The sequence below is a fragment of the Anopheles aquasalis genome, chromosome 2 (assembly GCF_943734665.1).
Source record: "Anopheles aquasalis chromosome 2, idAnoAquaMG_Q_19, whole genome shotgun sequence".
NCBI classification, from domain to species: Eukaryota; Metazoa; Arthropoda; class Insecta; order Diptera; family Culicidae; genus Anopheles; species Anopheles aquasalis.
This window is the reverse complement of record NC_064877.1, coordinates 59449893-59465181: the sequence shown is the minus strand read 5'-3', so window position 1 is coordinate 59465181 and position 15289 is coordinate 59449893.

The following is a 15289-nucleotide window of genomic DNA, read 5'->3' as shown; positions in this document are numbered from 1 at the left end:
TGATACAATGAAGTGATTCAAACCCCTTATTTATTGGTTTCAATAGCCAAACTGTAAATCAATGTTTGATAAATATCCTTCTTTCTCTCCCAACGATCCAACTCACATCAGCACCGCGCATCCATTCCATATCTCAAATGTGGCACTAAACTAACGAAATAAGTTATTCTTTCTCCCTCAACATGGTGCCGATACTCAAGAACAATGCAATCGTATATTTATACTAATACGGCTCCTGCTATCTGCCTCATGTATGGTAAGGAACTCAAAAGTCTTCAACAATTTTCGAGTCGTAGCTTCAGTTCGCGTAGTTTATTCAAGGTCTGGTGGTATCAGAGAATTAAGGATTTGAATAACCGTAGTGAGTTATCGTTAATCCTGAGTGAAAACGTTAGTCCGATCCTCTTTCACGTCCGGTACTGGGCGTGTTACGCGTCTAGTTTTGTGCAGCAAATGCATATGCCTACCACACATGGACAGCACGCTTATGCCAAGCGAAACATTTCGTTTGTCGCGTGTAGAGATGGCAAACCTTATTTCCCCCCGATCGACTACCCGGTACCCTAAGAAAATGTTGGATAAGCAGAACTAAACCATAACCGCACCGTATTTGCAAAAGCATAAGGCAGCGGTATTTCACATTCGTTCAACTGTACAAGAACAGCAATGTCTGTGCAGATAGTGGATGCCTAAGAAAAGTGTTCTTGGTGGTTCAAATCAATAAAAAATTAAGCATTGCACTAAGATATGAAGGTTGCTGTTGGAGGGTTTGTTAATCTAGCTAAGAATGTTTATAGAACAAAATGGAGCGGAAATATGGGATACCATTGAACGAACAAGATCAAAGCGGCAACGATAGGAATGTACACATTTCGATGGACGTCTGAAAGGACAGCGCTTTGCAGCCGTAGTTTGATTGCAGCGCATATGGCATAGAAGCCTCAACTAGCAAATGGAAAAGGAAATAAATAAGACCACAACAAAAAGCAGTGTAAAGACCAGCGATTAAGAAGATATCTTGCTGCTGCTAGATACCATTTTTGATATACTGTCCAATTCCTCGTTCACATGGATCCTTGTTCAATGTTCTGCAAAATTTTAATGATTCATTATGTATGTCCGACTCAAAAATTTACAATACAAAGATAAAACAATATTTTTATGACAATTACATTCTCCTTGCTTTGGAGATCGCAGCATTTATCAGAATATCACGCCAGAACAATAATGGTTGAATAACGATTCGATAATCTTTGAGATCGCTCCAACTTTCAACAGCCTCTCCACCGTGCGATAGAATGATAAAAGAGGACTTATTGTCATATTATCACCAAAACCCCTGGGAACGAAGTTAAACTCGAAGATATGCTCTTCCGTCCCACACTCACAATCGCAACTTATCCGTTACGAGAGGTGATGATGTCAGCGTGTGCAAAGAGATTCTACATATCGTCTACAAACGCTCCTTAAACCAATCACTGTAAGGGGAAGGAGAGCTCCCATACAGACTCCAAGGCTTCCATAAATCTATTTGTGTTTTCAATTTTCGTCATGAATAAATTTCAATCCTTTACATCCGATCACCTCTCGATTTCTTCAAACCCTCCATCTCCAGCTCTACGAATTCCGTCGTTCTCGATTTGTCGCCAATCCATTGTAGCACATGCGACGCGTAGATTTTACATATTTTTCAAACACCATGCGCCTCCATCGTTGCTGTATGTGAATCCAGCGTTTCGGTCGATCAATAAACCGAAAGTTACACATTCGCACACGCAGTGTTGTGGTCCATTTAATCATATCCCTGAAAGCTACAGTCAGTGAGTGTGAAAATGCGGTTCAGGCCAATCATGCCAACGCAAAACAGTGGCTTGGCAGAAGTTTTGTTAAGATAATAAATCTTAACTAGCGTGGTGTGTTAATAAAACAAAGGACCAACAGTAAACTATCCTTGACGATCAACCTTGACCCAAAATGATTGAATGAAGATAAAACGTCCTAAAACAATTAATTACAATAAGTGGAGGGTCCAATAGTAGCCATTCATGGCAATCATGGCACCCGAAAGTTACCGTTAATAGTTGCAAGAGTATCACGCCGTTGAAGCTGAATGCCGTTTCCATTTCCATGTATAATCAAAATCTTCTTTTCCATGTTTCGCGGCCCCTACGGCTACCAACATACTGGGACGCAGCAGCATTTACACCACCAGAAGCCTGTCAGCCATGTTCAAATCGATTCTCGGTGCACACGAACCACGATAGATCTTTGATTCGACAGCAACGGTAGCACACCTGAAACGTCTCTGCTGTTAATAATTGCGTTTTGAAGCAAAAATGTTAATTACATCGTCTGCCCACGTAATGCACATTAATTCATGTCTGCTGGATTCGTGGGAAAGCAATTCCTGTTCTTACTCCAAATCCCAAAAAGGTCCTTTTGAGGATGAACAATTTCAATTCCATTTTTCAGTGCAAGGTTACACAGAACAGTGTAGCTCTTGTTGGACTTAGCGAATGAAACTCATTTCGTATAAGTACCATGATTTCTGTTGAACCAGGAAGAGCACTACAATGTACGATTGGGTCGTATGGACGTCCAGAGAATCGAGCGAGCAATTCGATATCCAACACATCAGAGATTGCAATTCAATTTGTAATTCACATCCTCTCCAAAGAGCTCGGTTCATCCACAATCTGGCACCTACCATGAATTTGAGTAAGCACGGAAGCATGATGTGCCAGGAAGCGAATGTTAATTGCGAATTGATTTCAGCACGAAGTTTCATCGGAAACATTCATTTCAATATTTACTGTTCGCGTAATTGTTCGATCAAATTACGATTACGAATTGTTCACGCTTCTCTCGCTGACTTCAGCTGAAATTGAAGCTCCCTGAAACATCTCTGCTGCTGTATACTCGAAGCGCACAATTTTATCATGGAAAACAATTCAATAGACGATCACTCGACTGAGGTATGATGTGCAGAAACATAAAAAAATGAATCAGTCCGATAAACAACATTTCATCTTCACAATACCGGCACAACAAGTCCTGATGGAAACTTTGCACGTTATAAGCACTCTCGAAAATATTCCGCGAATAGGAAAACAATGACAGCAACATTACCGCCAACCATTTCAACAACATCCCAATTCCACAAGGCATTTTCTGTTGAAGAATGGTAAAATAAAATAAAACCTATCTCAACGAATACGAATCTACTTCGTGAGTAGTCTGGTCGCACAACGCTATGTGTCATGGTTTGTTGTCTTCATGGATGATGGCTACAGCCACGCTACTGATAGGCCGAGTGGGAGGTGGTCATTTATCATCCGGATCAGATTCTTGTCGACGCTCGACGAAATGTTGGAAGACATGCCTGGATGGCAGATTGCGGTTCCTCCTACTGTTCGCTGCTGTTGCTGTCACGATTAGCGTCATTCAACAGAGCGACAGACGGCCACACAGTATAAGGCCTTGATGTCCATTTGGCCAATTTGAACGCGGCTTGTCAGGATGCTTTCTCTAGCTTAAAAACAAAAATAAAAGTTTGAGGCAAACGCAAGCAACAGCGAAGCATTTTTCGACTGTATGTAGACCGCACACCACTTCCTGTCACTTATGGTCCTGGTTGATAGCTCTTTCCATGCTTTGTCAAGCATGCCAGCGCCCCAGACAACAAAAAGGGAATTTCGAGACATATTATCGATTTGGGAATTCCACCTTAGCCCCAGTGTTAGTATGTCAAATAACGCGATATCAATTACATCGTCCCGGGAATAGTGTTTCAACCGATCTTGAGATCCCCATCGACTGGAATGGATGATTGTTTCTTCCGATTGACTCACCATCCATTACACGCCGAGAGTTTCGACGGCTCATGACGGTATTTAAACAATATTAAGGAACAACAACAACCAGAAATATGGTTTAGTCTGGTTACAACAATCGCAACCGAAGGCCATGGAAGTATTTCATATCTCAAAACACCGGTCGTTGCCCTAAAACGTCGACGAACGCGGCATCCAAGAAGAATGATCCAGACGAAAAATGAGGCCGCATACCATGACTTGGATCTCTCGAAATCGATTTCTCGCTTCCCACCGTTAAATGCCTCTTGAACTACATCACTGCTCCCTGGTGCCTCTGGGACAATCGTATTTCAAGTGAGCGCCGAGACGCCGCGTCGAGAAAGTCAAGATTTACGCTTCGGCTTGTGGTGTGCTGTACGTTGAAATGGAAGCCCACCATCAGCCATGGATTCTACCAGCAACCATCCTGCTTCTCATCGGATTGATCCACTGTAGGACTGGTCCTAGCCCATCCATTCTGAGATTTTGCCGGGACCTTCGAATGGTTCGAGTGTGTTACCGGTAGCGACAGCTATCGGTAGGGCCTGTGAGCGGCCACAGGTAGCTCACCTGACAAATGAGAGAGAGTGAGAGTAAAAAATTAAGAATAAAGCGCCGGCGCTGAGTCGAATAGCGTCAGCGACTGGAGGCAGGCACGCTTTTTAGCGCGGCCCAGAGCTGAGTTCAAAAACAGCCTTTTCCTCGAAATTGACGCCCGAAATCCGAAGAAGAACCCTTGCCGGTAGGGGAACCGGCAATAGAGTGCTTCAACATTAACAACACGAGTGAGATCGGCTAGAATGAGTGCGTTGCAAGGGAGTTCGCTTTCAGTTCGATTCCTTTTGGGATGGATGTGCCGCGGAGACCTGTAAATCAATATGCCGAGATTGCATTCCCGCTGGAAAACTCATTGCTTCCTTTGTTGAATTATAGCCACTGCGATGCCATGTAGTTGAAAAAGGGAAGCCTTTCGACCGGTAACCAGCAGCTGGCTACAACGCATTCATGTACCGAAGTGGACTGAGGCATCGTTGAATGAACATGCAGACTGGTTCTTCCTAAGGATATCAGGAGAAAACTTTTGATTCGATGACGGCCGCATGTCATACCTCCTCTTTCATGTCTTTGCGGGCGTATTCCTGCAGCACTGAACTCATTTTACACAAAGATTCTACCATGAACTCACACACACTCAATGATTGTCTTTTAATGATCTCCTTCATCTCCCTCAGTCCTGGACAACAAAACCGATGGCGATTGCTTCGTAACATGGCTGCTTATTCTGCAACCTAACCTAGTGACATCGTCTGTCTTTCAACTCGTCGTCCAAGCCTTCGCCATAGCATATGACAATACGCATATCCGGTTGAATCGACGGAAATCACCGGATTCCTGACTGGTAGACCGGTTGTGTCCAACCACCATCAACAGCAGAATCAATGCGTTTATTCTGATGTTTAATGCAGAGGAAAATGGGGGGTAGAGTAATGGTTTATGGCGACACCGGAAGGTAGCAAGCTGTCAGGCAAGCTGTTTGCATCTTGCAATGTAAGTGGCGTACCGGTTGATTGTCTTGCAAGCGAAACTGGTGCTGCCGTATGACCGACCTAAACGGAATATGTTAATGCAAATGGCTGCATGACTAAATTGGAACTCACTGCCGTTGGATGTAACCGGTTTTGTACCCGTACGTTCGATCTGAATGCTCAATACTCTTCGTAGCCGTCATGCGACGATCATAATTCATAATCCTTTTTGTGCTTGTCTCTAGGGAACAATTTCAATATCATCATCGTTGTCATCGCATGGTGACAACGAACGTCAGAAAATGGTTTGCAGCATGATGAACGACGGATGCAAAGACGGAAAATTGGCCTGCCGGATTATCTTAAACCAAACACTGACGCTAAACTATAATTTCTGACTAAGAAAGCACTCCAGAGATCTTCTTATTCTTTACTTTATCGTCATTTCCATCCATTCTGTTCGCGCTCATGCACTGTTTTATTTGTTTTAACGATATCGATCCACTTCCGACGAAAAGAAAATTCTTGCCGATGGTCATGGAGCGTCGGTTGGAAAATAAATTTCAATTTCGAAACTTCCAAGTAACGTGCTGAAGTAAAACGAACAGAAATGCTGTAAGTCGACACGTAATTTGAGTAATATGATCGGTGGTGTGATGTTGGCCGTGATGAAAGGAAAGTTCAGAATAGTATTATCGGAAAAGGAAAAGCAAAAACCAGTAGATGTAAGAACAACAGAATGGTAATAGCATGAAGGAACGGAAATGGTGTCGACAATTTAAAACGCAAATTCAGGGTACGGCATTCCATTCGCAAAATACATTTTTTGTTCTTTCATTTCACGCTTTGAGGACCTACCCTTTAACCAGTGAACACAATGGATTGAGGATTTTATATTTCGAAACTCGCTTCTTACTCGTAATCGCATGAAAATGAAATGTTGTCCTCGTTGGTCAAACGTTGAATCGTTAGACCTTTGGTCATCCTATCATCGTAATAGAACGTGTACAAAGTAACAAATAAAATGTGTAAAAGACCGCTACTAAAGTCAGAATACATAAGCTGATGCAAATTACCAGAGAAGCGTTTACCGGAACACGCATTTTCAGTCTCCATTTTTGGGCTCAAAAGGCACCACCACACTAAAGAACGAAGGGGACTATCCCAATTCAGCATACAACGTGACCTCGGTGGGGCCGACGACACAAGCGTTCCCAACACAACCACTCATTAAATGTCGACAATAATGATGACGTCAAAAGGGATTTCCGTTCAAGAATTAGGGTTTTCAGCCAACTTACTGGACCTGACCATCCAGACTGACGTAGGTTGGTGGCCTTTTAGCTTTTCTATGTATGCTCTTCGACTATTTTCCGGGTTTTTTCAACCGTGTATCCTAGAAGCAGAAATTATTTTAGCAGAATATCTGCCATTTTATCATTCGAGCGTAATGGCAGGAATGAGTATGATGCGGTGGCCTTTTGGGTATCGTGGTATGTTATGGTATTAATGGGTAGAAAGAAGTTGATAATTTGCCACGACAATGACCCGCCTCTATAGGAAATGTTGTCTGGGAAATAATGATATTTGAAGCTGTATAACGCACAGTTATTCCAGATTGACTGTGGAGTAGGGAAGGAGAAGGTTTATAATAAAACTGTCATTGTTGCTGAAATCATAAACATTGTAACTGAAAGTGTTGTGCTGAGTGGTGGCGACACCAATAGTCAATCGCGTAATGCGCAATTCGTTTGTGCAATATTTTTCTCGAAAGTCAAGTGAAATTAACATATAACACATAAAACAACATCACATCACATCGTGATAATCCAGTTAGAAAGGTTGTTTTTCCTTTCATACGGGTACAGGCCCAGTCTATTGCACCTGTTTTAGATCAGCAACATCATTGTCACTTGTAAAATCTCTAACTGAATGCATCGTTCATTATGCTGCTCCTCTTTCGATAGGAGAGCGGAAGCAATTCTTTTGAATTACTCTCCTCGAATTTGATGAACTCAGCACCACTCCAACAGAATAAAACTCGGGAAAGAAACCTAATTAGCTCTAGGAATTATCAGAAACACCGCAAAAGCTTTTCAGTTTCTCATAACAGCCTCACGTTCCCTTAAGCCCTCGCTTCATTTTATCGTCCTCCAATGATTACGCGCGGTCCATCAAAAGGAGAGCTTAATAAAGAAAAGTTTGTCGACGTACGACATAAATCTGTCCTTAATTAGCACCCTCTCGCAAGCTTCATTCCACCATCCTCTTCTATGCATGTTTGCTTTCTATGTGTAGGCGCAAGATGGTTGAAAAGTTTATTTTTGAACTGAAAAGCGAAGGACACCAATGTCGCACCCACAGCGTGGTGCGTGCAGTGCGAAGTTGATCTCCGTCTTTCCCAGCCTGTTTTCTATTTCCTCCCCTATTTCTTTCTTCTTCTCTTTCTTCCACATTTATATACCTGTCGCAATTTAACGGAAAATACAACACAGCGATGGAGAGAGAGAGAGCTTTCACCACCTCTGCGTTGGGTACCATAAAAGAAGATTCTTGCACCAACACGCTTCACACCGATGTGATGCCGGTTATCCTGGATCACCCACCATACCATCGCGTCGGTAGCATCATAGTCCCTCCAGTGAAACCAAATGGGCTTTGCGTGCTGGCGTTATCTCTGGGAGACGATTGCAATCGGTCTGAAGTTTGTTGGCCGAGAACCGATGGCCAAGCCGCTGGAGACCATAAACTTTGCTTCACGCAGTTCCGCACGTCTCCCTTTTGCGTAACACGGTTGCTGGAGAACCAAGAGTCCCCCGCTGGTTTTGGATGAAAAATGGATTGGCGTGTTGGTGCGCCAAGAGTCACCAAATGCGGTCACGAAGCGAGAAAACCATGCGAAGCTCCAAAAGAGGTCCCATGAGACAGTGGGACAATTTGGCATAACCGTTTGGCACCTTTTCTTGCGAAAAGAAGGGACAGGACAGGGACGATGGCGGAGCCGCAGCGGAAATCACCGAAACGGGACCGCATTGACTTAACACAAGGTTTACGATTGGTACAAAAGCCGGTGAATTCAAATCATTTCTCGCTTCGAATATACCGGGGCTGGAAAGACTCGATTCCGGTATAGGCTTGTTGTTGGCGCTCGAACGAAGTGATGCGATTGGTACAAAAGGTAAACTGTTTGGCAGTTCACTGCGTACGGTACACCAAAGAGTAACACTCGACACTTGCCGCAAGCACTAGTTTGCAATAAAAATGGATAAAAATGTGTTGAGACGCAAGCATCAAACGTACCTCCAGGAAGCGAAGTGTACTCTAGAGAATAATGATTGCATGAAATGTGCGACCCTCAAAACGGTATCACTTTGTCTCAAGCAAAATATTAACATCTAAACACACTTCTCGGAAGGTCTCGTTTGCTTCCCAACTCTGCTTTTCGAATCCCTTAATTTTGCCTAAAATATAAAGTTACGGCTAGCGACCCGATGAAGATTGTTCGCTTCCTTGCTTTCTTCATCTCGAGCTAGCTATTTCAGGTCTGATGCAGAAAACAGATGAAGTTCAGTAACACACACGCTATCCCACCGTCTCCCAAGACGTTTATCGTGTTGGTGCCATTTCTCGGAACACGGTGAGTAAACGTGTTAAAGTTTAAGTAGTAACAGTTGCAATAGACGCTTAAGCTCAGCTTCATGAACCAGGATGATTCATTTGCTCCCTCCAACCCACATTATAGTTGCTTTTTGAGAAAGCTACAGTTGTTGCGTCATGTTGACTGAGTGCCAGCTGGAGCGGCTGTTAAGGCTGGTATAGAATGTGGCACAAATGATAAATATACCTTCTGGCAAGGTTCTGTGATTCACGAGAAAGAGCACTCTAATACCGTATGCTGGTTGCAACAGATGTGAGTTAATAAATCAATTTGACTTTGTCGCTCACGTAAGATTCTAAGAGCAGCTTAGATGAAAGGATCAAAAACACGTTCTGTTTCAACAACAGATGCACTGGAAAGGTTTTTGTAAAGGGGAATAGACTCATGTCACATCAAAAATAATGTGCTACGACAAGATAACCTTCTTGGATGAGAAATGGCTCATAAAAAGTGACGCTCGCCACAACATGGTGATAAAAAACATGGGTCAAAATCGCATAGGAATAAAAGAAGAGCTGCCATTTCATAAATAAAGTTGAGTTTCTTGTCAATGAAATGTTCAGGTGTTACAATCAATACAAAATTTTGCAGAGAAAAAAAATGTAGCGTCGCAGAAACCAGATGATGGAGGCGCCAGGTGACTGGTAAAATGGCATAGTTTTGTAATAGAAATTTAAATCGCTGAATAACTCAAGAACCTCTTACTCCATTATGCGGTGAATGTTGCTATGTTGAAAAAAATGTTTCTTCATTCAACTTTTCGAACATTACAGAACAGTTAACTCTTAATGTACCTTAACTAGAGTGATCGCCGAAAGCGTGCACACTTCGCTGGAATCTAAAATTAACGGAACAACTTTCGAATCGATCCTGATCCAAAACATCAGCATAATATTACATCCAAATGCCTCTCGATGCAGTCAACGACCTTATGCCAAACAATTTTCATTAAAATCATCGTTTCGGCGTAACGCATTCCAGACGGTGATGGTAAAGTGGAATCGAGAGCAAAACAATGGTATTTGGCACACCAATATTAAAACGACTTTCGCTGTCACTAATGGTTCGCCACTAAAATAGCAGAGGCGCTGCAGTCTATGGGTCCAGATCCGAAGCTGGCGCCAACTGGTTCCGACCACCGGCCACAGCAGACCAGACTCTGGCCCTTGACTACTGCTCAAGTGATCAATGGAAAAGTTTTCCTTTCCACAGACGTCTCGCCATCTATTAGCCAGCACACAGAGACCAACCAACAAAACAGTTGGGAGCACCAGAACGAAAAGTCTTTGCCCTGGAACAATAACTGCACACCAAAAGCAGCGGAAGGAATCGCAAAGTTGCTGCAAAGCAAATTGCAGTCCTTCGAGAATCGTGAGACCTCTTGTCGGAACCGCTTTGTAAGATGAATCGAACGTTTTGCTCATTCTCTTGCAGCATTCTGTTTCGTCTCAAAGTTAACGCAAACGCACCCAAGTGAGACTAATGGTGGAAACATCCGCGCAACATTACTAATACATAAATGCCATTAAATATTCAATAACACTTTTTCTCGAATTTCCACTGCCTTACAGAAGCTCTTTCGGCGAGACGATGTGCTTAGACCTGCTCTCCAATCCTGATTGTCTGAAACTCAAAGCGCAGTTTGAAGATTTTCCAAAATTTCTTAAAATTCCATATCCCCAATGCACACCATTATCGTTCGCAAACGAGCCCAGGATAAATGGATTACCATTTCAAGTTTCACGAGCCTTTGGTCCGTTGTTTAGCGAGCACTTGCGTCTATTACTTGCTGCAGCATTATAGCCTTCGGAAACGGGAGAAGGACGAAACGGCAATCACGGAAAACATGGAAACAATGGCCCATGACTCATGGCTCATGTCTAGCCAGATGGGAAACAAATGTCCGGGATCTTCTCTAACACTCTCTCACTATGCGCTGGATATGACCTCTCTGTACGTGTATGATACTCTTGTACTTAATGTGCTGGCATTGCACTTTGCAGCATGTTTCCACTATTTTTTCATGGACTTTGCTTCTTTTTCCTTTCGACTAGACACCACAACCCACCGAACCCAGCAGCCATCTCCACTTGAAAAATAATTCGAGCGAACTCAAGTGCACAACTGAAGAACACTGATTCTCGCTTACATTGGACACGAAAACAAGACTTCCGGCGGTCATTGGAGCGTTATGATTCATTCTAGAAAAGATGTTGAAGAATGAGAGAAATTTATGATGCATTTTATAGTGTGGCATCGTCTAGCTTGAGCGAAGCACTTGAATGAATTTTGGGACATGTCAACGCATTGTTCGTGTTTCTTCCGAAGGACCTGTCTGGACAGATTTGGACAGCATTATGAGCGAGAACAAGAGGTATGTATGTATCAAAAAATAAATCATTCTTATTTTTGAGGCGGTGCAAATAGAAAAATCCAGATCATTCTCCACAGTGCCCACAAACTCAACGGGGAAAGTATTAGTCCTGTTCCTCCGTCGGAAAGCAGATTACACGGCGTCAGGCGATCTCACCCATCCTATAGCTGCGTACTTGCACCACATGGCTCATGCTTACTCTAGCTGCTGCTTAAGCATAATCTTTTTTTCGCATTCCGCAACATCCTTGCATTTGAATGAGTTGAGGTCCACCACAATCCTCAGCATTTGGGTCGGATCAAGAGCCTTTCGACAGAGACACACAATGTTTTGGTATAATTTGTCCATTTTGAGTTCACTCAGAACTTGGCTTGAACTTAGCTTCAACAGCAAACTCGCGTGAGTGAGCAGTTGGCATTAGAACTGAATGGCACGTAACGACATTTTTCAAGAAGAGCTTTAGTAGGAGAATATTTTCCACCTGCGCCGATTCCATTAGGATGCGTATGTTGAGTTCGTGCTTGTGATAACAGATGACAAGTGGCGAGGGAATGAAAATTAAACCTAAGATTAGCTTGCATTACGTGAAATACTTCCATGCCTGTTGTATGGACTGGAACGGGAAAACAGTTTCTTTAAAAAAAAGCAAAAAAAGACTAAACAATTTGCGTCGCCTAACGAGCAGACTTCTAAATGAACTAGAGGGAGACTTATTCTCTTTTGAATTCTCTAAAAAGCCATTTAGGCTCCATAGTATACACAAAATAGTGTTCGGGTTTCTTGGTATTCCCGGACTAAACTACGCCCCAAACGAAGTTCAATTACAAAACCACGCACCCATTCGAACTCCATCCGCTCCTCAATTCATTTTGATTTTAAAAATTGAAATGTCGTTTGTTGATTCCCATGATGAGCAAGAAACATCCAGTTCGAAGATATTGAAAACGACACCAAGCGCATGATGTTTGAAGAGATAAACCTTCGATTCATCTACATCATTCCTCGGCACTGAAATGCCCTTGACAGACGATTGTGGAAGGCAGCATTCATCGACAAGCTAAACCAATTATGGCAATCTCGGCTAGAAAGAAGCAGACCTTCCTCATCATCCAGCATCATCACTATTATCGTCATCATCATCATCTTCGTGAAGCGGCTTGCTTAATCAGAGAACAATTACTTCCATCACTTGCGTGGTAGAATGAGCACTGATTGTGTTAAGTCATTGCCACCTTCGCTGGAAGCTCTTATCACCTTGCGGCCTTGAGTTTTCATGGGGAGCTTGACAGCTGGTTTCATTCTCAAACGATGTTGGTGTCGTTAATCAATGCGATAATCAGGTGAACAATCTGTTTAATGAACGGCAGCAAGTCAAACGTCGTTGACCAGATGTTGTTAATGACTTTCTGGAATAACTACTGAAAACATTAAAGAGAATTTCTTTGTCATATTTTGAACTAACAAACGGTAAACTAACGAATTCGATTTCATGGTTTTAATCATTCCCGAGCAGATCGTAAAAGAAGAGCAGTAATGGATGTTATCGAACCCACCATTACCAGCTATTGATGAGTCTTTATGCTATCCTTGTCATCTCTTCAGTGTTGGTTCATAAGATTCCCTCCTACCATCAGCCATTTCGTCTCTACACCTGAGAAATGTTGAGAGGAGTCAAATACTGCGCCCGGTCTGGAACCTCATCATCTTCTGCACCATTTGACGAACATTTTGAGCGCACCGCGAGTTGTGTTCACCGATGTGGTGCTAATGTTCTGGGTACACCACAATCGCATGCCGACATGCCTGAAACAGCGCACTCCCATAGCACATAAAAGCATGCTTCACGAGAGGTGCGGACCGCTGAGAGACAAAGTGACATGAGGAAAGGGTGAACCACATTCTTCAGCTTGAGTTGAACAGCAAAGCACGAGGCAGATTGTTGAACCTTTCTATCGTCATACGGGAGACGACCTATTTTCGGTTGAAACTGACGATACCTCGATGCTCCATTATTGATTGGCAATGAGAGTAACACCACAAACTCCTTTTCATTTTCAAATTTGAACGCAAATATCAAAATCAAGGAATAGAGAGTTGTTGATGAAACGAGATGGATATGCTTTCCTAAATTCCACACTGAACCAAAGCGGTTTTTTAATCCAGCATTTTATTTCGCTTCAGGCACCACAATTTGATGTGTCCAGCAAAATAAGAACGGAAAGCTCCTGGGATTAAAGTGCAATTTCCAAGCAAGTAGATCCGAGCGAATGAATAAATTACGTCACAAGCCGTTGCTCAGCCGGATATGAAATTTATGCTTTGCTTGAAACGCCATTCATAAACACGCAACGACAACGACAACGGTCATACTGTCAAGTGCCACCAACACACAACACGGACACAGCACAAAGACAGAAACACCGAAAAGAAAAACATTTACTGTCGAGAATCTTCTGGTGCAGCGTCTCATTTTCAGCATGGTCACCTGCCTTTCCTTTTGCTCTTTTATTACAGTTTCTGCAGTTGATGAAATTCTTCATCTTCAACAGTCCAATGTGACGTCAAACGCGTGCTACCGTGACACAATGGAGGAAGATCTCAAGCATACAAGGACGTTACACTTTCCACTTGGGTCTAAAGTACAACATTGATCGTCAATTTCATTTCTTACCAACGCAATTCCGCTAGAACCATCATCAAAAGAAACAATAATATTTCTCTTTTCCAGCAGTCCAACACAAATGAAAAAGAATCTACGAAATGTGTCTCTATTGATGTTCAAACATAAACCGAACCGAACATCAAATGCTCGAAAAGTGGACTCTCGCTTGATGGATGCGTCATTCGTTTCTTTTCCTACAACAAACAACGCTTGATGTGAACCGTGAAGTGAATCGTTGAGCTCGTTCCATTACATCGCTTCGCGCAGGGTGGCAGAAAAATGAAGACATCGTTTGCTGATCGCTTCGCTAAATGCAAGAACACCCTTCGGCGCTTTCCGTTCTCACCTTCACAGCTCGTAATCATAAAAATCGACGATAAACGTGGCTCGCAAAACTCACGACATCCGATTGCACTGCGACCCAGTGGAAAGCTTTCGTGCACCGTACATGCTGCATGGAGTTGATGTTCACGGCGCCCTCGGGGAATGATTATGGTGTTGTGATCATGGTGCACTGGGGAGGGTGTGTGCGATGAACATGTCAATGATGACGCCGGCGTAATGATAATGGACAACCTTCGGTGCTGTTGGTGAGATCTAGTTGCTCTTAGCGATGGAGGCGCATGGTATGCCATTTTTTGCAGATTTTTTGGGTTGATTTCGCTCTCTCTCCATCCGCTTGATGGGAATAATCGTTTCGTTCAACCTTCATTGGTAATGTTGTTTGTTTGCTCATATCAAACCGCACACCGCATTGTGTTCGTTTGTATCAGTAGCTCAGTCAAATCTTCACAGGAAATCTCTTCTTGCATCGGTACAAAGTGGCGCAGCATCAAGCGAGCATTATTAATTCAAGAATTAAAACAAAATAGTCAGCCTTTTTCACGCCAAGGATTCTATAAACTCCATTTTCAAAATTGCTTTTATCTTCCTTTTTTTCATTTATAATAGAGGTTTTAAACTTAACGATCTATCATCTCCTATACTTTTACCTACCTGATATTATTCTTTTATACGATGTACGCAATTCTTTCATGCGCGCCTTGGCGTAGCTTTCAATATCTCTCCTACGACCACCAGATGTCAATGTGCGTGTCGTTCAGTCTCAGGTCGTAGGTCGCCTCTGGCCCCGGTCCACTGACCGCAACGCAGATTGTCAATTACCGTAGCAGACGTGCTGCTACTCCACCGAAACACGACCCTTTCCCACTGACA